Consider the following 22732-nt stretch of genomic DNA (forward strand, 5'->3'; position numbering starts at 1 on the left):
ATAAACCACCAAAAAACCAGAAGTGGCACTGTGGATCAAGCCCTAGAGTGTTCGCCTTGAGCTGAAGAGCTGAGGGATAGCACCCAAGCATGGAGTTCAAGCCCCATGACCAACAAAAAAATAAATAAATAAAAAGTTATAATATCAGTATGCACTTTGGTGTTTTCTTAATGGAATCCAAGATTAACTGCATAGCTCTTGAGAAGAATTAAAACAATAACACACTCAAAAATAGCATGTGTTTGAAAGAATGCAGGTAGTATCAGCCTACTGCAAAGTCACTATTGCCAGGATGAATCCCCTATAGAAATACTTTTTTTTTCCTTTTCAGTATTTACTAATAAAATACATCCTTGCATTAATGGCAATATATTACTACTTTAATATAAATTAAGCATGTTCTCTATTCAACTCAGTAAATTTTGACAACTATTTAACTATGTAATGCTGAGTCCCTTATGAAGTCACTAAGTTGGCACTTTTGTCATTTACCTTAAAATGCAACATAACTAAGACCAAGAAAGTTTTATAGTTAGGTGGGTCATGAAAGCAGCTGTTTTCTCACTTAAAAATTAAATCCAGTACGATACTTCATGGCATCCATAATCTGAAAAGCTGCTCTATCTTTTGGATTTTAAAGACCTCATCAATTTTTTGAGGATATTTAAGGTCTTTTTTTAAAAATCTAGAATGACTGATGTTAAAAGAATAGTGGAATTACTTCAGAATCATCTGAGAGTGGCTGAGAAGTTGGCTCAGTTGTAGAGTGCTTGCCTTGCATGCCTGAGGCCCTGAGTTCCATTCCTCAGCACCACATAAGCAAAAACAAAAAAGCCAGAAGTGGTGCTGTGGCTCAAGTGCTAGAGTGCTAGCCTTGAGCTGAAGAGCTGAGGGACAGCGCCCAGGCCCAGAGTTCAGGACCCGTGACCGGAACCCCCCCCCCAAAAAAAATAAAAGAATCATCTAATATTGTAGCAAAATGCCCTATGCCGTACAGCTCCATGAAACGGGTTATTAACACCTATAAGAGTGAGAGAAAAGAGAGTATCATCCTTTCCAAAGATACTTTCTTAACAGATAGTTTACATCAGCATTCTTGAAATCCGTAAGGCAGTGTGTTGATATGCTCAAAGTGAAGAACAAGGGTTGGAGTAAGGGACTTATGTAAAAGAACCCCTGCCTAGAATATTGGAGGTCATCAGTTTGAACTCTCCTACTGCCAAATCCATCAGTATTCCTTTAGAGAAAGAGTTATAGCTGTGTATTTCAATTTCATTGTGATGCTATAACAAAATTCATTAAGACCGTAAGAAAGCCCCCATTTGACCACAGGTGTGCATTGTAGGAAAAAAGATAGATCAACAAAAACAAATTCAAATAGTCTGAGAGACTTACACAAGTTCTGGACATCATTTTCTCTTGGGCTGCTGCTGTGCAGGCCCAATATTTGATCTGAAGTGAATCTTGGAATTACAAAAGTTAAAACCCAACGTCTAGTAACCTTTAAATGGTCTGTGTAACTCCTTAGTTCTCATACCTGACACTGTGACTTAGTGGGAAAGGCAGAGGGCTGATTCCCAGCTATTGCAGACTTCTTCTATAGTGAACAATGAGCTACCACCTTCAGTCATGTGGTTCCATCACAGACTTGGTTCAGGTCTTTGAACCTGAATGTAGAAGTTTGAATCTCCATAGTGTGAATTGGAAATTTGGCCTCTTAGTAAGACAGGTTTGGAGGACCTTGGGTGACTCTCTTTTTAATAGCTTCCCCTTTGTGCACATTTGGTTTAGATGCAGGGATACATAACTAACTAGTAGGAGTGGTCACCCTATGGTAGAGCAAGAGAGCCACAGGAGAGGGACAGAGATCAAACTCATGACATCTGCCATTTTATGCTGCTTGAATTGACATGTTCTGCATGAATTTTAGTAATTCAAGAATAAAAACTATGGGTTGGGAAGGTGGCTCAGTGGTAGAGCACTTACCTTGCATGCATGAGGCCCTGGGTTCGATTCATCAGCACCACATAAGCAGAAAAATGCCCGAAAGTGGCGCTGTGGCTCAAGTTGTAGAGCTCTAGTCGAGGTAAAGAGCTGAGAGACAGAGCCCAGGCCCGGAGTTAAAGCCCACGACTGCCCCCCCCCAAAAAGAATAAAAATTAACATTACATATAGATTTTTAATTGCCTCTTTGCTTCTGAAAAAAAGTAAAAGTAAAAATGAATTTAAATGGAAAGGAAGAGCAGGGAAAAGGAATGAAGTAATGATCATGGACAGCTCCTGAAGTCCAATCTGGAGGCTTTATTTACCAACAATGGAGAATAAAATGAAACTATGTAACAAGAAAGGACCATATATTTATGAGATCACAATGGTTTTCTGATATCAACCCACATGCCACATTTGAAATAGAATGAAATAAGAGAATAGGTATTTACAATGTGTCTATGACATCACAATGACAATAATGTCATAATGATATGAGGTCATTGTAAATTGGTGATGTTGCAAGGAGGTTATGGTGTCATAATGAATATGTGTTGTCACACAGGTGATGGGTTCACAAAGGGTTTGTGATGTTACAATGGCATATATGAATACAATTGTCATATGTTCACAATGAGGATATGGGTACACATAGGGATTGTGATGTCACAAATGCCATATGTGTTTTGAAAGATACTTAGGGGTCATGATAGCTTTATGATACACAATTGTGATGAGGTTACAATGCGTTTTTGATGTCATGATGCTTTTGTAATATCTTAAACACATGTCCAAATTCAATTGCTACTATTTCACAATGAGCACACAAGTTCACAGAAGGAGTTTGAAGTACTAATGGACATGAATTTTTTTTTAATGTTTGAGGTCATATTAGGTTTGTGAACACACAATGAGACAGTGATATCACCATGGCAATGTCAACTCACTACATCATGTCAAAATATTGTTTTGGTGTCACAATTAGTTGATGATGCCACATTGGTGATGATGTCACAAAATATTGGTGATGTCACAATATGTTGGGCATTTCACAATGACATAATGGTTCTCAATTGTCTTTAACTTACAATGAGTATATAAGTTCAAAAGGGTCTGTGATTTCTCCAAAAATATGTGTTGCACAAATACATTGAAATCCTACAAGGTTTGTGATGTCAGAATTTGGCACAATGGTTATGACATCTGGCAGTGTGATATCACCATGGTCATGATGTCACTGGGAATTTGTTATATCACATGTCATATGTGAAATCTAATGTGGTCGACAACAGATTATGAGGACAAAAAGGCCTAATGTATCAGAATTGCAGCATGTCACAAAAGTTATGATGACAGGATAGATTTGTGATGTCACAGTGGGTTAGTAATATCACAATGGCAATGTGATGTACAAAGGGATTGTGATGTCACAATGGCTATGAATTCAAGATTTGTTTATGATATCAACGTACGGGCCACATCTGAAAGAGAATGATGAGATCACAGAAAAGGCATTCATAATGTGTCTATGATGTCATAATAACAATGTGAAGTTATAATTCTATCATATCATTTTAGTTTTGTGATTTCACAATGAGCACACAGTGTCAAAATGACAATGTGATGTCACAATTATGATAATCTCACAAACTGTTTTTGATGTTAAAATGTCATGTCTGATTCTCAATTAATAGTTCACAGTGGGGATTTGGGTACACAAAGGGACTGTGATGTCACAAAGCTATGTATTTTTTTCAACGGATATAAGAGGTCATAATAGATTTGGGAGGTCACAATGTGATCCTGGTGTCAAAAGAGCAATGTGATGTCACAATGGGTTTGTGATGTCACAGTGGTGATGAGGTCACAATGGGTTAGTTATTTCACAAGTTTGTAATATCACAATTATTTGTTCAATTTCAATTGCTCCTAGTGCACCATGAAGACACTGTAATAACCATCAGTGCCCCTATAATCCACGGGAACAGATACTCATCATGGCCTCCTGGTCTGGACCACTAGAGAGGGGAGTGCATGCCGTTGGAGGGGGCAGGACATGCTGCTGAAGGAGATAGGATGTCAAGCCTCACATGGTGGGCTGCCAAGAAGTGATTGTGCATGGACATTTGGGAAGTGATGATTGAAAATTGTTATGCAAGAAACATATTGCAGTGGGGGAAAGGTACAGCCTATACTTAGGCTGCATGTTCAGAGCAACAGAAGGGGAGAGAAAAAGGGGAAAGGCCTGGAAGAAAAGAAGTGATGAGACTGCAGGAGGGTAAAGACCTGGGAGGAGAGGAAATTGAGGGAGAGCAGGAGGTGAAGGATGGCAGCTGACCATCTGGATAAGGCAGGGCGGGCCTATCAAGAGTAGAGCAGCCTGAAGAAAAGAAAGGAATGGTCGCAGGAAAAAATGGAAAGACCTGAAATATAGGACAGGTCTGAAAAGGAGGATGAAGAGAAAGTAAAAAGCCTTGTCTTTTGAAGTGTGTAACTTTAGAGATCATTATTTTGTGGGTTGGTTGTTTGAAGACTAGTTAACAAATGGCTGGGCTGCTCTTTGGATGTCTGAGGGTTCATGGTTAAGGCTGCAATTAGCTTTGGGCATGCAGCCCAGGTCAAGGTAGTCGCTTGTTACAAAATTTCTGAGGACAAGACAGATTTGTGATGTTACATTGCATTAATGATATCACATTATCAATATGAGGTCACAAAAGGATTGTAATGTCACAAGGGTGATGTGGGCACAATGGGTTTCTGAAATCAACCGATATGCCACTTTTGAGATAGAATGAAATCACAGAATAGGCAATCACATTGTCTCTGTGACTTCACAATGAAAATGTGATGTCATGATGCTATCATGTCATTGTCATTTTGGGATGTCACAATGGGCCGATGGTATCATTACAACAATGTGATCTCATTCTGGAGATGATGTCACAAAGCATTTGTAATGATACAATGGCGTGTCTGATGTCAGTTGTCTTTTGTTCACAATGAGGATATGGTTACCCAAAGGACTGTGATGTCACAAACACCATGTGCTTTTTCAAAGGTGCTAAGAAGTCACAACCGGTTTGGGATGTCACAAGGTGATCTTAATATCACTGTGGCAATCTGATTTCACAATGGGTTTGTGATGTCCCAGTGGTGATAAGATTACACTTGGCACAACTGTATTGAGTCTTAACAGGTTTGTGATGTCACAATGTGACTCAGTGGTCATGACATCTGGCAGTGTGATGTCACAGTGGTCATGATGTCACAGTGCATTTCTGGTATCACATGTCATACCTGAAGTATTATGAGTTAAAAAATTTATGAGGTCAGAGAGGCCAGAGATCACACTGGCAGCATGTCAAAACATTTATGAGGATAGGACAGTTTTGTGATATCACAGTGTGTTAGTGATATCATAATGGCAATATGGTGTCATCAAGGTATTGTGATATCATAATGGTTATGTTGTAACAATGTCTTTCTGATATCAACCCACCTGCCACATTTGAAATAGAATGAAATCACAGAATAGGCATTCCAATGTATCTGTGATATCACAATGACCATTTGATGTCATAATGCTATGATGTCATTGCTGTTTTATAATGTCATGATGGGCTGATGTTATAATGACAATGTGAAGTTACAATGGTGATGATGTCACAGAGGTTATGCGATGTTAAAATGGCATGTCTAATCTCAATTGTCATTAGCTCAATATGAGGATATGGCTACACAAAGGGCCAGTGATGTCACAAAAGCCATGCTTTCTTTCAAAACTTCTGAGGTCATAATAGGATTGGGATGTCACAATGTGATCATAGTGGCACAATTGCAATGTAATATCACAATGAGTTTGTGATATCACCGCAGTGATGAGGTCACAATGGGTTATTGATGTCTCATCAAGTTTGTAATATAACAATGACATATACAATTTCAATTGCTTCTAATTCACTATGAGGATAATGTAATAACCAGTAGAGCCAGAATTATCTGTGGGAGCCGATAACCATAGTAAATTCTTGGCCTGGCCCACCAGAGAGTGTGGGGAATGCCACCAAATGTGGAGGTGTCAAGCTTCACATAGTGAGCTGTCAAGAAGTGATTGAACATAGGGCTTGGGAAGTGATGGTTAGACAGAAGACCCATTGGAGTGAGGAGGGATAAAACCTATATATAGGTTGCATTTTCAGAGCACTGGAAGGGGAGATAAAAATGGGAGCTACCAGGATGGAAGTAAGTGGTGAGATAGCAGGAAGGGAAAAACCCGAGAAGAGAGGAAGTTGAGGGAGAGCAGAAAGTTGGAAAGTGGTCACTGGGGCAGAGTAGGGCAGGCCTGTGGAGAGTGGAAAGGCCTGAAGAGAAGAAGGAAGTGGTGGAAGGGAAAAAGGGAACGACTAGGAAGGAAGGACAGGTCTGTAGCGAAGGAGGGAAGAATGGAAAAGTAAAAAGCCTTGCCCATTGAGGTTTGGCACTTTGGAGATGATAGATTTTTGGCTGTTGCTTTGCAGACCAATTAAGAAAGGGTCTGGCTGCCCATTGGAGGTCTGAGGTTTGGTGGTCAAGGCTGCTCTTGGACCTGGGTATCCAGTCCAGGATAAGGTAATCCCAGTCCCCTTTCTAGTGTAAACTAGTTCATTTTATTAAATGTGTCTCGATCGTTTTTCTCCTTGCCTTAGAGGTCATAAGTACACGAGTTCACAGAAAGAGCTTGAAGTCTCAAAGGCCATGAATTTTCTAAGATGTGATGTGGCCATAATAGGTTTGTAAAAACACAATGGGATAGTGATATCACAACGGCAATACACAATATCATGTCAAAATAATGCCACAATTAGTTGTTGATGCCATTCGCATGATGAGGTCATGAAAAACTGGACAATACTGATCAGGTTAATATTATAGTTACTAACTGCTTGTTTTGCTTCTGTAATTTGCTTTTTGCTAAATAAGTAATTTCGTGTTGCTTGAACCTCGACTCACTGCAGATAAAAAGGGCTTGATGGAGCAATTCTCTGAACCACAGATGGTTCTGGTCTGTTACAAAAACACAGGATATCAGCACAGATGGTGCCTAACAGCACAGATGCCTTATCAGAACAGTTGGTGCCTTAAAACCACAGGTGGTGCCTTATCAGCACAGTTGGTGTCTTATAATCACAGCTGGTGCCTTATCAGCATATCTGAAATGCCAGAAAGCCCCTTCTGGGCTCTGGAGATCACTATCTTAGTCAAGAGCACCTGCAGGTTAGCAAGTAGCACTGGAGTTTACCTAGTATATCCCACCAATCAGTTTAAAACACATCGGCTCTTAAACCACCCAATCCCCTGTCCCTTATACTTTCCTGTCTGAGGTGGGTTTGAACTGTGATCCTCAGAGCTCAGCCTCCTGAGTAGCTAGGATTACAGGTGTGAGCCACCGGTGCCCAGCTTTTTCATACTAATTCAAATTTGACATGTGTGTTATAAAAGAAACATAATGTGACTTCATAACCATTGTAACATCATAAATCAGCAGTGACATCAAATTGTCATTATGACACCATCAGCTCATTGTGACATCACCAAACAACAATGGCATCACAGCATTATAAATCACAGTGTCATTGTTACTTCATAGACATAATAGCATGAAGGCCTATCTGTGAATTCATTCTATTTCAGAAATCCATTTTGACCATATAATAATTGTGATATCACAATCCTTTGTGACATTACATTACCATTGTGATATCATTAACCTGCTGTGCCATCACAAACCAATCCTGTCCTTATAAGTTTTGTAACATGCTGCCATTGTCACATATTAGGCCCTTTTTGAGCTCATAATCTGTTTTCAATATCATATTTCTGGTATGACATGTGATGTCAGAAATCCCCTGTGACATCATACTGCCCGATGTCATGACCATTGTGTCACATTGTGACATCACAAATCTGTTAGAATGGCATCATGTTTGTGATAACACATGCCTTTGGAGACAGTACAGTCCCTTTTTGAACTCATATATTCATTGCCAATTAATGAAAATTGAGATCTGCCATGCCACTCTGACATCATGAACCCACTGTGACATCGCAAACTTATTGTGACTGAAGTGATCCCCACGACTCGGGATCCCCCGAAGAGACCACCAGAGACTGCGACCAATGCAATCAGCAAAGAGTCATTTATTGGCAAGCCCAGGCTTGGTGATATAACAAAAGCAATGTGATGTGACAAAGAGATTTTGATGTGACAAAGGTTATGAGTTCACAATGGTTTCCTGATATCAACCCACATGGCACAATTGTAATAGAAATAAATCAAAGAACAGGCATTCACAATGGGTCTATGACATCAAAGTGACAATGTGTTGTCAAGGCAGCAATGTTTGATAGGATATGTACTCATTACTGTAATCCCTCTGTACACTATACTTACAATAAAAAATGCACAGAAGAAAAAATTGGTATGGTGTCATTGGGGTTTGGTGTTGTCACACTGAGATGATAGTGTCATGATGATGTGATTTCACAGTCATAATTATTGCACAAAGTATTTGTGATGATACGATGCTATGTGTGATCACAATTTTCATTAGTTCACTATGAGGATATGGGTACACAAAGGGTCTGTAATGCCACAGAGGTCGTGTGTTTTGTAAAGGTGCTAAGAGTTCACAATTGCTTTATGATGTCACAATGTGATTGTAAAGGCACAACAACAACGGGATGTCACAATGGGTTTGTGATGTCACAGTGGTGATGAGGTCACAATGAGTTTGTGATGTCACATGAGTTTTCAATATTACAATGACAGGTCCAATTTCAATTTCTACTAATTCACAATGAGGATACAATTTCAAAGAAAGAATCTTAAGCTCCAAACAATATGATTTTAGTCATAACTTGTGTGATATGCTGACAGTAGGATATTTTAGGCCTTTAGCAAGCTTATATTCTGTTTTCAAACTCATAATAATTCAGGTATGACATATCATATCAGAAATTGACTCTGACATTATGAACATTGTGACATCACATTGATAGACATCAAGACCATGGTGTCACATTGTGAACTCATAAATCTGTTAGGACTTCATCACATTTGTGCCAACACATGACTTTGGAGACAACACAGACCCTTTGCGAACTCATATCTTCATTGTGAATTAATGACATTTGAGAACTGGCATACCATTGTGACATTTCCAACCAATTGTGACAGCACAAACCTATTGTAGTAGAAACACATTGTGATCTAATAGCCACTGTGGTAACACAATCCCTTTGTGACCCCACATTTCCATAGTGATATCATTAACCTACTGTGAAATTCCAATCCTTTCATACTCAATCCAGGTATGAAATGTGATACCCGAATCCAGTGTGACATCTAGATCATGGTGACATCACACTGATAGATGTTATGAGCATTTTGTCACTTTCTGACAACACACACCTGTTAAGAGTGCATCACTTTTGAGACAACACATGCCTTTAGAGACATCACAGTCCCTTTGTCAGCTAATATACTCATTGTGAATTGACAATTGAGATCACATGTGTCATTTTGATATCACCAACCCATTGTGACATCACACACCTCTTGTAAACTCATCACCAGTGTGGCATCACAAATTGTGATATCAAAACATTATCAAGTCATCATATTGAAACATCACATTGCCATCGTGATATCACTGTGCCATTGTGTTTTCAAAAACCTGCTATGTCTTCATAGAGTTTTAGAAAATTCCTGGCCTTTTATACTTCAGTCTTCTTCTGTGAACTCATCTCCTCATTGTGAAATAGTAGCAACTGAAATTGGACATGTGATTATGAGATGTGACTTCACAAAACTATTTGATTTCACCACCAATGTGACATCACAAACCTATTGTGAGCTTTCATAGCCATTTGACATCACTATCACATTGTGACATCCCAAACCTATTAGGATCTCTTAGCACCTTTGAAAAAACATATGGCCTTTGTGACATCACAGTCCTTTTGTGTAACTATACCTTCATTATGAATTGACAATTGATATCAGACATGCCATTGTAACATCAAGAAACCTTTATGACATCACCAGTGTGACAACATTCTCATTAGGACAACATCAACTACTTTTGACATCACAAAACTACAACAAGATAGCATTATGAGATCACATTGTCATTGTGATGTTATAGACAGATTGTGAATGCCTGTTTCTAATTTTTTTTTTGGTTGTGGGGCTTGAACTCTGGGTTTGTGATGTCACAATGGCATGTCAGATCTTAATTGCCATTAGTTTACAGTGAGTTCTGTTGTCAAAAGTGTTAATGATATAAAAATGGGTAAGTGATGTCAAACTAATTTGTAATATCACATCTTATTTCAAATTTCAATTGCTACAAGTTCACAATGATACAAGTTCAAAGAAGGAACTTGATGTCCCAAAGGCCATGAATGTTCTAAGATGTGATGAGGTCATAATAGGTTTGTAAAAACAATTGCAATATGATGTCAAATTATGATGTAAGAATGTTGTTATGTCACAATTAGTTGGTGATGCCATAATAGTGATGATTTCAAAATAGTTTTGTGATGTCGCAGTAGTTTGTGATGTGACAATATCATTCCAGACCTCAATTGTCCCTAACTCACAGTGAGTATATAAGTTTAGAATGGGATTGTGAGGATTCCAGAGGCATTTGTTGGCACAAAAGTGATGAAGTCAGAACACATTTGTGATGTGAGAATGTGACACAATGGTCATTACATCTAGCAGTGTGATGTCACAATACTCATGATGTCACAGTATATTTCTAATATTTGTCATATCTGAAACAATATGATGTCAAAAATAGTGAGCTCTCATGGGCCTAACATAACACAGTGGCAACATGTCACAAAACTTATGAGGACAGGACATGTTTGATTCGTCACAGTTGTTTAGAGATATCACAATGGCAATGTTATGTCACAAAAGGATTGTGATGTCACAATGGTTATGAAGTCAAAATGTGGTTTTGATATGAACCCACATGCCACATTTGAAATATAATGAGATCACATAATAGGCACTGATAATGTATATATGATGTCACAATGAAAATGTGATGTCATAGTGGTATGATGTCATTACAGAATTGTGATGTCACAATGAGATGATGTTGTTATAATGACAATGTGATGTCACACCGATGATAATATTGTAAATGCTTTGTGATATTGTAATGGCATATCTAATCTCAATTGACATTTCACAATGAGGATATGGATACACAAAGGGACTGTGGTGTCACAAAGGCCATGTGGTTTTTCAAAGGTGCTAAAGATGTCATAATGGGTTTGGGGGATCTCAAGGAGATTGTAATGTCAAAACAGCAATGTGATATCACAATGGCTTTGTGATGTCACATTGGTGATGAGGTCACAATGGACAGGAGAGGTTTGTGATGTCACAACAGGTTAATGTTATCACAATGGCACTGTGATATCAGAAAGGGATTTTTCTTACAATGGTTTTGAGGTCACAATGGATTTCTGATACCCACCAATATTGCTTGCTTGAAATAGAATGAAATCACCGAATAGGCATTCACAATATGTGCACAATGTCACTATGACATATGATGTCATAATAGTATGATATTTAAGTTTATTCATGTCAAAATGGCATGTCTAATTTTACTGGTCATTAGATTACCATGAGGATCCCAGAGGTTGCTATGTGCTGAGTCTTTCAAAAGGTGCATCATGCTGAGTCCATTACATAGGGTTCTTTGTGCTATTTTTTTTAAAGTGTGCTGTGTGCTGACATCCCAAAGGGTGCTATGATCTGAGTCCTTGAGAGGGAGTTATCCCTGACAATCAGACACACACACACACACACACACACACACACACACACACACACACACACACACACAAACACAGAGGGTCATCATGCACTTGCTTGGTGTGTGGGGTGGATGGAGAAGAGTCTCTCCCAGTGGTTGGGCTGAGGGGAAATTTGATCCCCCCAGGCAGCTGCTGGGGTTGGGGGTAAGCCCTGAGCTGAGATGAGGCTGCTTTTTCCATGGCCTGGTAGCCTTAGGGCAGAGACAGGGCAGCACAAGGCCAGGGATAGAGGGCTTGCCCGAGGGGTTAGGGGGCGTGACCGAGGGGAGGATAGGGCATGGCAGAGGGGGCACATATCTGCTGTAGCCAGGGGCAGGCTGGAACACTTGTGCAGTGGGGGTGGGGCAACACAGCAGAGAATTGGGGGCAGAAAGAGAGAAGGGCAGACACATGCACCAGGCCAGGCGGCGTCAATGGCTGGCCTCTGCTGCTGTAGGAACATGGGTCTGGGCAAAGAGCACAGAGCACACAAAGCCAGCACAGCAGGCACATCCCTTGCACAGCCCCAGGGAGTCTCAGAAGCCACATAGACCCTGAGCCTGAGGTCCCTGTGTTGGGAGCTCAGCTGGGGCTGGGGGGCACTCAGCCCCACAACCTGCCTGCCACTGCCCCAGTCCCCTCTCCTGCCCTCCCAAGGAATCGCATTTCAAATATGTCACTGCTGGCTCAGACCCATGGTGCCTCTTGGAGTCATCTAGCAATGGTGCGCCCCAGGCTGGCTTGGGACCCTGACCAAGTCCCGGGCCCCATTCCTTTGCTCTGGGCCTGAGCATCCACCATGATGCTGCCATTGTTGTCCGCTGCACCCAGTACCACAGCCTACAGCTTCTCCCAGCAGCACATGTGGGTGGCCGCCCCACGAGCTCGAACCTTGTGTCCTACCTGAACACCCCCCTCCTCACTGTGGAACCAGACCCACTACTCCAGCCTCCCTGCTCGCATCCCCACCATGGCTCCTCAGTGCCAGGAAGGCCAGCCCTGGCTCTGCCAAAAATGTGCCCCAAGGGTGGGGGTTGGTGGACCCAGGGATTCCACCCCCATTCCTAGTGGTCAGAGTGCCAGGAAATGAGGAGATGCAGGTTTGGGTGAGAAAGGGGCACCACCGAGCCCCTGGCCTGGAGCAGTGAGAGACCCACAGCCCCACATCTGCACCCTTCCTCTCCCTGGTGGGAGCCTGGTGGTTTTAGTCAGAGGTGGGTTGCAGCAGCTCCACACCTGCCTTCTTGAGTCTTTTCCTTTTTTCTGGGGTGGGGGTGTTGGATGCAGAAGATAGGACCCCCTTGCTGTGTGAGTCCTTGACCTCTGTTCTCAGTCTCCCTTTCATGTGAGGAGGGACCCAGAAAAGCCCACTAGGGAGGTGAGGTCACTGGGGGTCAGATAGAAGGTGAATATCTGGGAGGAACACACTCCTCCATCACACATATACCCAGCATGACCCCTCCACCCCAGGTGTCAACAGTAATCATAGGGTTATCACATTTCCCAGCTCTGCCAGCATCTGTTGGTGCTCCCAGTCCATCTGGTCTCCTTGTCCTCCCCAATAATCCACACAGTCGCCCAGAAGTACCTAAGCTGGAAGTAGGGAGTACTTCCATGTATGTAGCCTTTAAGACCCCATCCATTTCCTCAACACCGCCCCACTCCAGGTCAGACACCCCCTGGGGACCCCATGACCCCCTGCTTGTTTTCAATCCTGCCTCTGAGGACCACTTCTCTGAGGATTCCTTCACCGCACATCCTGGCCTAGGGTTTTGGTGAAAGAGGAGTTAAGGCCAGTTGTTCCCAAGGGGAAGGGTCTGGCCCTGGAGAAGGTGAGAGGTGAGGTGGTGCTGTGTCATTAGAGTGGTGCTCCCCTTGGGTGGGAGCCCTTGGTTCTGACAAGGGAATGGGGAATTGGAACCTGCATGCTCCAGTTTGTACATTGTCCCCCATGAGGAAACAACAAACTTAGGAGAGGCACTACTCTGAGTCTGTGTGAGTGTGTGTGTGTGTGTGAGAGAGAGAGAGAGAAAGAGAGAGAGAGACTGAGAGAGAGAGACCATGAAAGAGAGAGAGAGAGACTGAAAGAGAGAGAGAGAGAGACCATGAAAGGGAGAGAGAGACAGACAGACAGACAGAGAGAGAGAGAGATCATCTTTCTCCTTGTACAGCCTGACTGTACTCAGGTGAGTGATCATTTGGCAAATTGCAGGTGCTGTATGGAAGAGTCTTCTGTCACTGTTCTGGATTTGTGTGTGTGTGTGTGTGTGTGTGTGTGTGTGTGTGTGTGTGTGCGTATGTGTGTGTGTGTGTTAAGAGAGCAGGGAGATGAGATCAATGAAAATATATTTACATCATCATGTCTAAAAACAGCAAAAGCATTTTATTTCTCTCTGTGTGTGTATTTGTTTTTGTTCTTTCTTTCATCAATACCAAGTATGAGCCCAGCCACAATCTTTGTTTTCTCCTTCACAGTTTCATGGCTCCTTTATGGAAAATTTCAGTAGATATTCCTTTCCTCCCCTTTCCACCTCTCTCTTCCCCCTTTCCTATAGCCCACAGTAGATGCTGGGCCTGCATGTGCCTCCCCTAGGAGACCTGTGTGAACCCTGGACTAGAGTGGACACCTGTCTTTCTATCCCCAGCCAGAAGTTTGGTGAGGCGAGTGTGACCACAGCCACAATCTTCCAGCCAGACACTGCTCTCGTATGTATAGTTGGAGCTAACTCAAGGGTTGAGAATGTGTCTGCCAAACATAATTAGGTAATGAGATGGGAGAGAAGGCAGGGCAGGGTCTTTGAAGCTATGAGGTTTTGGGGGCTTGCATACAGTGTGACATGGCAGATGGTTCACCATGACGGAGGATGAGAGGGGAACCTTACCTAGGGCATTCATGATCTCTGTGGGCATATGGGCACAGAGCTCCATGCCCCTATTGGTGGCATGTATTCCCTCCCACAGCAGTGCACCGTAGTCAATCCTCCCTGGAGTCCTGCAGACTCCAATCTGTGTCCTGCTTGAGCCATTTCCAGCTGGATAGTGGTAGGCAAGTCCATTCCCCCTGCTGGAGCCCACTCAGTATCAGGACATGTCAGTTAGCTAGGGCTCACTGAATGCCAGTTTCTGTAACCTGCTGTAGGCTGTCTGGAAGAGAAAGGGGACCATTGACTTTGGAAACTTTTAAGTTTGATTGGGATAAATTAAATGCCACATTTTCCAGGGTTTTTGTTGTTGTTCTTGTTTAAGCTGGCAATTTCCACTAACGCCTGGAATTATGGGTCAAATTAGATGGACCATTTCAGCCACCAAACAATGACATTCAAAGCTGCACAGGCAGAGTTCACAAGCCATATTGTGTCCTGCTTTGAACGTTGTGCCTTGACTGTCTTTCTACATCAGCTGCTGAATCTCTTCCTGCTCTCTTTAGGGTGACCACCACAGTGGAGGGCATTGTGGGGAGCAGAGATTGTGACCTCACCATCCCCAGCCTGCCAGCTGTGAATAGAGACAATACCCAGCACCTACACTGGACGCTGGGAGATTCAGAGGCCCCAGGCTGCCTCAAGGATCTTTTATCTGCAGCATGAAACTTGGGGGCCGGATGTGGTAGACCATCCTGGCTGGTCCCAGGGGGAGGAGAGGTGGCCCCTTGAGCTAGACGTTCAGCTCATGACAACCTCGTTCACACCTGAGTGGGGAATTGAGTACCACAGAACTGATCAGCCGCTAGGCAGAGATCTTTGAGAAGATAGGCATCCCAGAAGGCCCAGAATCCAGCGAGTATATTGTGGCTCATATCCTCAGAGTCAAAACAGTTAAGTGCGAGGTCACCGGGAAGGCATGAAGAGGGAGGAGGGAGAACTGTGGGAGAGCTATATGAGGCTTCATCTCCCCTCCCCCACAGAGGATACTTACCTGAATCAGATGGGACTTTTCTGTAGTATTGTCATAGACAGATGCTCATTTATTTATCTAACAAACTATTATAGTGTGTGCCAGGGTCTGGGGGGTCATAGACAATGAAGGTTCCAGGACTGGTTCCAGAGCACTGGGCTCTGAGCAGGGTTGCTTCTTTAATAATACTCACAACACAGGAACATTCCTGGGATAGATCAGCCCTTTTTATCTTCCCAAGAGAGAGGGACCTAGAGCCTCCCTCCCCCCCCCAGTCTCTTCCCTTGACCAAGAAACCCTTTGGTTCCCATATCATGTGGTTGGATAACTAGACCTCACCTCACTGCCCAGTGGTTAAGCAGGACTGTGAGAGATCCTGAATCTTTGATAATGTCAGAGGATCCTCAGTATGAGACTGTACTTTAACGTCCTAACTTGGTGCATTGTCAGTCCCATCTAAGACTACCATGATGTAGGACATAGAATCTAGTGAATCAGATCAGGATGGGGTCTGTTCTTGGAGGCTTGAGTATTATGTGTGAGCTTTGAGCTTCCGTGTGCCAACCTGCTTCCTTTTCTTGGGTGGGTCTATGCTAGACAAAGCTTGAAACTAGGGTGTGGTCTTGTATTTTATGCTATAAGATATCACTCTACCATTTGAGCCACAGCTCCACTTCCAGATTTTTTTTGGGTGTTTAATTGGAAATAAAGAGTTCGCATGGACTTTGCTGCCAAGGGCAGCATCCATCTGTGCAGTCCTCAGATCTTGGTTTTCCGAGGGGATAGGATTCAAAACCTTGGAAAAATATCTTTGGATACTCATGGCTGTTATTCCTAGGTACTCAAGAGCTGAGATCTGAGGATTACAGTTCAAAGCCAGCCTGGACAGGAAAGACCCTGAGACTCTTATCTCCAACAAACCAACAGAAAACCGGAGATGGTGCTGTGGCTCAAGTAGTAGTGTGCTCGCATTGAGATGAAGAGCACAGGGACAGCACCCAGGCCCAGTGTTAAAGCCTCACAACCGAAAGAAAAGAAAGAAAGTAAAACATCTTTGCCTATAAAGATGTGGAGGTGTGTGTAGGGGTGCTGTGTTTGAGAGACTAGGTGCTGGCCTCATTGTACAGACATTTCTAAGAACTCCCCAAGTTTGTCCTAGTTTGAAACCACATTAGAATGGGCGGTGCCTTATGAAGAACTCAAGAAGAGGAGACCCGTGGCAGGCAGAGTGGGCTAATGGTTCAGGAGTGGGATTGATGTGTCTGTATTCTCTCCATTGAAGGATAGATTTGGATGCTGGATGTCAAAGACTGAAGTCAAGTGTTGCAAGAAGTATGTGGCCTGATGAATTGAGTTTCCTCTGGGTATATGAAGGTGGTTGAAGCCTGGTGCTGCTGGTGGCTGACAACTGTCATCCTAGATACTCATAAAGTTGAATTTTAAAGACCACGGTTCAAAGCCAGCTTGGGCAGGAAAGTCTGTGATAATTGATAGCCAATGAACCATCAGAAAACAGGAAGTGGTGCTGTGGCTCAAGTGGTAGAGTGCACAACTTCAGCTGAAGAGCTGAGTGAGAGCACCCTGGCCCAGAGTTCAAACCCCATGATCAACAATAAACAAAGAGGTAGCTGAGTTTTCCACATACCAATGTATACGGTAGGAAATTACATGCTGGGTTATGAGACATTACAGGTATGTGAGAGGCTCAATGTTGTGTCTACAGTTGGTGTGGGTATGATAGTGCCATCTTCTCATGGGTCGGATGTGATCCTAATGGACAGAGTTCATGGTTCTGTTCTCAGGAACTGCTGAGGCCTTGGAATGTCCATATGTGTGTGTGTGTGTGTGTGTGTGTGTGTGTGTGAGTAATTTTCCCTTGTCTTTCTCTGTCCCCTTCCTGGGTGCCTGTCTGCCTCTTCCTGACCTGAGATGGTGCCCCTCCTCCACGTCAACCTTGACTTTAGCTCCCTATCCGGGTCTACAATGAGTGCGAAATGGCCAGAGGCCTGTGTTCCAGCTTTTCTCTGGGGCACAAGTCTGGCTGTCCAAATATTTGGCCGGCCCCAGGGAATTCTGGGACAACAGTGCTAGCTGGTTTCCTCTGCCTCAGAAGGAGGGCTTCAGTCACAGGATGTCCTGTCCTTTTCCTCAGCTGGTCCACTGCACATCCCTCTAAACAGGCTGGCAGTGGAGTAGGGAATGGGGGGTTGCTGGTGGTTCTGGCCAACTCAAGCGTGACAGCTGACTGAAGACCACCCAAGCAAGGGGATCCAGGACTACATGGAAGGTGAGGCCAAGATGGCTTGGAAGTATTGGTCAGTGTCTAGGAAATGTAAACAAACTTTATCACAGGAAAGTCTGTCTTCCAGCCCTGGCTGGGACTCTCTGGTCCTTCTAGACAATTCCAGATGCCCAGAATACAGAGGCACACACTTTAGATTCCAGGGCCTGGGAACTGGGGGATGAGAGACTGGTATGGCCAATAACTCAAAGTTCTGGGGCATTAGCTTGACCTGGCTCTGTCCCCCTTGTGTATGTTCACCCAGTGTTGGCCACACACCGGCCACTTGTAGCAGTGCTGTGGAAATGGCAGGAGTGGAAGTGAGATTTAGTATGACCAAAATCTGGATTTATCGGCTGTGGGGCTGGCAAAGGGTGTCTAAAAAAAATATTAGAGCTGGAGCTCAGGGCCTAGGCACTGTCCCTGAGCTTCCTTTGCTCCAAGCTAACATTCTACCACTTGAACCACAGCTCAACTTTCATCTTTTTTAGTAGTTTAGTGGAAATAAGTGTTTCATGGACTTTCCTGCCTGGGCTGGCTTCAAGCTGCCATCGTAAGATCTCAGCCTAGAGTAGCTAGGATTGCTGATATGAGCCACTGGCACATAATAAGGATGTTAGAGTATGTGAGTGTGTGTATGTGTTTATGTTTTTACCGGGACTTGAACTCAAAGCCTAGATGCTATCCTTTAGCTTGTTTGCTCAAGGTTGGTGTTCTACCACATGAACTACAGAAGCACTGCTTCCCAGCTTCTTGGTGATTCATTGGAGATATGAGTCTGCCCAGGCCAGCTTTGAATCCTGATTGATTTTCAGGTCTCAGCCTTGAGTAGTTAGGCTGCCAGGTATGAACCACTGGCGCCCAGCTGATAATGGCCTTTCTCCACATTGGACTGGGTACTCCTGAAAGGTTTTCCTTATTTTTTCTGTGCCAGTACCAGGGCTTGAACTCAGGGTATGGTCTCTGATCTCTTAACTTTTTCCCTCAAGGCTGGCACTCTAACACTTGACCCACAGCTCCATTTCTGGTTTTTGGTAGTTCATTGGCATGAAGAGTCTCACTAACTTTCCTCCCCTGAGCTGAGTTTGACCCATGACCTCTCATCTCAGTCTCATTCATGGAGTAAGAAGCCACTTTTGAAACATTTTTTTTTCCTGAAAAAAAGCCCTGGGTCTCAGTATGATGTATAGTCCATATGCAAATATATCCTGTGTGATAGGATGTAATAAATGAAATGTTGTATATGTAATAATACTAAATAAATAAGGATAATAAATGCTATACTCACTTTTCCAGTGCTGGCACTTCAATTCAGGCCCTGGGAACTGGTCTGAATTTCTTGTCTTCAAGGACAGTGAGCTTCCTCTTCACCTACAGTGTCACAGAGTTACCCAGACCCTGATTTCAAATACAGGCCTGCCAGAAAAATGTTGCAAGTTCTAAGCCAGGGCTTTTAATTTATTTTTAATTTATTTTTTTGGCCAAGCATGGGGCTTGAACTCAGGTCTTGGCATCTCTACCACAGCTGGCCCTGTATTATTAAGATCCAAGTTCAAATCTCGGGGTTGGCAAAAATAAAAATAAAAAGGAGAAGGTTAAAACGGAGAACTTCAGGAAGGTGGTTTTACATTTTTTCCCCTTGCATTGTGACCATCCTGGGTCTAAATAACAAGTCCGAAAAGTGCACATGACCTTTCATGCTGATGTTTGGCTGGCTATTAGGGAAGCAATAGCTGAAACTTCAAATTAGGCCTGGAGGTTGAGTCCCGGGACTGCCACTAAGGATTGGTGGGAGATTCTAAGAAATGCATTGCAATATGCATCCATACAAATGTTACAAAAGTAACAATTAAATTAGTACTTAGTGTATGAGTTTAATATAAAATTATACACAACAATTACACTACATTGACTAATGTTCAATTAATACTTTATTATGTATTCAACCATGATATTTAAAAATGGAAGGAATAATTCGATTGTCAACAATTGGTAGTAATATATGTAATTTCATAATATACAGACATGTTTCTCTTGTTATATATATATATATGCCAATCTACACCTTTATGTGTTTATACACTTGTCACTAATGGGGCTCAATGGTATAGTGATGGCTAGTACATCCAAACCCTGGATTCGATTCCTCACTACCAGATGCACATAAAAATCAGGAAGTCGTGCTGTCGCTCAAGAAGTCAGGCACTAGCTTTGAGCATAAAACCTTAGGGACTGTGTCTAGACCCTTACTCAAGACCCAGGATAGGTACCAAAAAATATTGAATGTTGTGACAGCAACTCTCTATGGATAGGACTTCAAATACCTCATCACAGAGCAAGCCGGGAGTCTGGTGCTGACAGCTGCCATCTAACCTGACTTAGCCAGAGGTACATCACTGCAACCCAGCTCCACGGAACCAGATGCTGCTGGCTTGCTCACCCCTGTCATCCAAGATACTCAGGGGCTGAGATCTGACACTGATGGTTTTAAAACCCAGTCCTAGCAGAAGATATGTGAAAGTCTAAGATGTGGGTCAAAGTGGTAGAGCTCTAGCCTCGAGCAAAAGATCTTAGGACAGTACTCCCAACATTTTAGTGCAATCCCTGTGGCTGACTACTCCCCTCCAAAAAACATTCCTCTGAATCATTAGATGTTAACTTTGTGCAGTTTGTGATGTGTTTCTGAAAGAATGGTGATACTGATGAAAGCACCATAATACTAATGACAGCTTGTGGGATATAACTATGTGATGAGTCCTTCCTAAGGTGCTGAGTACTTCACGGGGTGCTGTGTGCTGAGTCCTGTACAGAATGCTATGTGCTGAGTCCTTCACAGGGTGCAGTGTGCTGAGTCCTGCATTGGGTGCTGGGTGCTAAGACTTTCACAGGATGCCTTGTACTGAGTCCTGTAAAGAGTGATATTTGTTTTGTGCTTCAAAGGCTGCATTCTTTCATCTTATTCTTGTAACAGCTCCACAACTGAGATGATTATGCAGACAAGAATATTGAGGTTCAGATATGTCCACATGGCAGGGACAAAATTATGTATTACTGAAGACTCATGAGTTGCCTACTGAAGACAATTGTTTGGTTTTTTTTCTCTGTCATGAACCTTGAACTCAGAGCCTAGCACTGACCCTTACTTCTTGGGCTCATGGCTAGCACTCCACCATGTGGAGCCAAGGACCCCCTTGCAGCAGTGTGCCAGGGCCTAGGGTTCTATAGCCGAGGTCTGCCATCCTGCCTTCTCAGGAAGCTGAGATCTGAGGATCTGGGTTCCAAAATATCCCAGACAAAATGTCCCATGAGACTATTATCTCCAATTCACCACTAAGAAACCTGAAGTGGAAGCTGGGTGCTTGTGGCTCATGCCGGTCATCCTAGCTACTCAGGAAGATGAGATCTGAAGACCATGGTTCAAAACTAGCCTGGGCAGGAAAGTCCTTGAAACACTTAGCTCCAATGAACCACCAGGAAACCAGAAGTGGTGGTGTGGCTCAAGTGGTAGACCATAAGATTTGAGCTGAATTGCTCAGGGACATCAGCCAGGCCTAGACTTCAACTCCTACAACCGACAACAACAAAAAAGAAAGAAACTAACAAACCTGAAGTAGAGAGCTGAGAATATGCCTTAGTGGTAGAGTGCTTTCCATATACAAAACCCTGGGCTTGATTTCTCAGTACCACATCACTAGGAAAAAGCCCGAAGTGCCTTTGTGGTTCAAGTAGTAGAGGGCAATCCTTGTACAAGAGAAACTAGGTACAGTACTCATGTCCTCAGTTCAAGCTCCAGTACTCGTGTATGTGCGCGCACGCACACACACACACACACACACACACACATGCACACACACACATAGAGAAAGCAGAAGTGAAGCTGTGACACAAAATGGGAAAGCATTAGACTTCTGCTCTCAGCTCATGGTCATCACGCAGGCCCTGTGTTCAACCACAAAACCTAGCCACCCAGGGCCCAAATAGGAGAGTTCAAAGGTTTCAAAACCTGACGAGCTTCACCAGCCCTAGATGAAAGGAAACTTTGTGATATCCAACATGTGCTTGGATTTCCCAAGCTTCTGGAAACCTATGAGAGCTTTCATAGGCCCATTATCGCTGTGATTGAAACATTTGATTAGGTTCAGTGCCCTAGTTGTCTCCCAGAAGGACTCCTGAATAATATTGAGCATTTAACACCGGAATATAGTCTCGTAAAGGCATGATAAGAGCACAGAACATGGCTTGCCATGGTAGGTGGCACAAATGAAGGCTTCCTGTCAAAACATTGCACTGGGAAGAGAGAGAGCTTGGGGTAAGAGAGTCCTTTTTCTCCTGACCTTCAGAGCTCGCCCACACTCCTCCTCACTAATTGGCCCAGATGGAGTTATCTGTTACAGAGCTGTACAGGAGTGAGGCCTTTTGCCTGCCTATCCAGACAATGAGAGAGACTTCTTCCAGCAGGCCTGGCATGCAGAGAAACCCTCTCGCTACCCTGGGATCAGTGAGGGGAGCCCTGGAACATGCAATGTCATAAAAGCAGTCTCTGTGTTATAAACTCATTGTATTGAATACATATTTCCTAGCTTGGTACAATTCCCAGTCATGAGGCCTTTTGCAGTTTGCCAGGCTACCACCATTTCCCTCACACAACCACAGAGCAGGAAGACTATCACTTTCCCACTTCTCAGGCAGCCAGAGACCCCAGATTCAAGA

Source organism: Dipodomys spectabilis, unplaced genomic scaffold (genome assembly GCF_019054845.1).
Source record: "Dipodomys spectabilis isolate Male_0828 unplaced genomic scaffold, ASM1905484v1 ptg000133l, whole genome shotgun sequence".
Classification (NCBI taxonomy): domain Eukaryota; kingdom Metazoa; phylum Chordata; class Mammalia; order Rodentia; family Heteromyidae; genus Dipodomys; species Dipodomys spectabilis.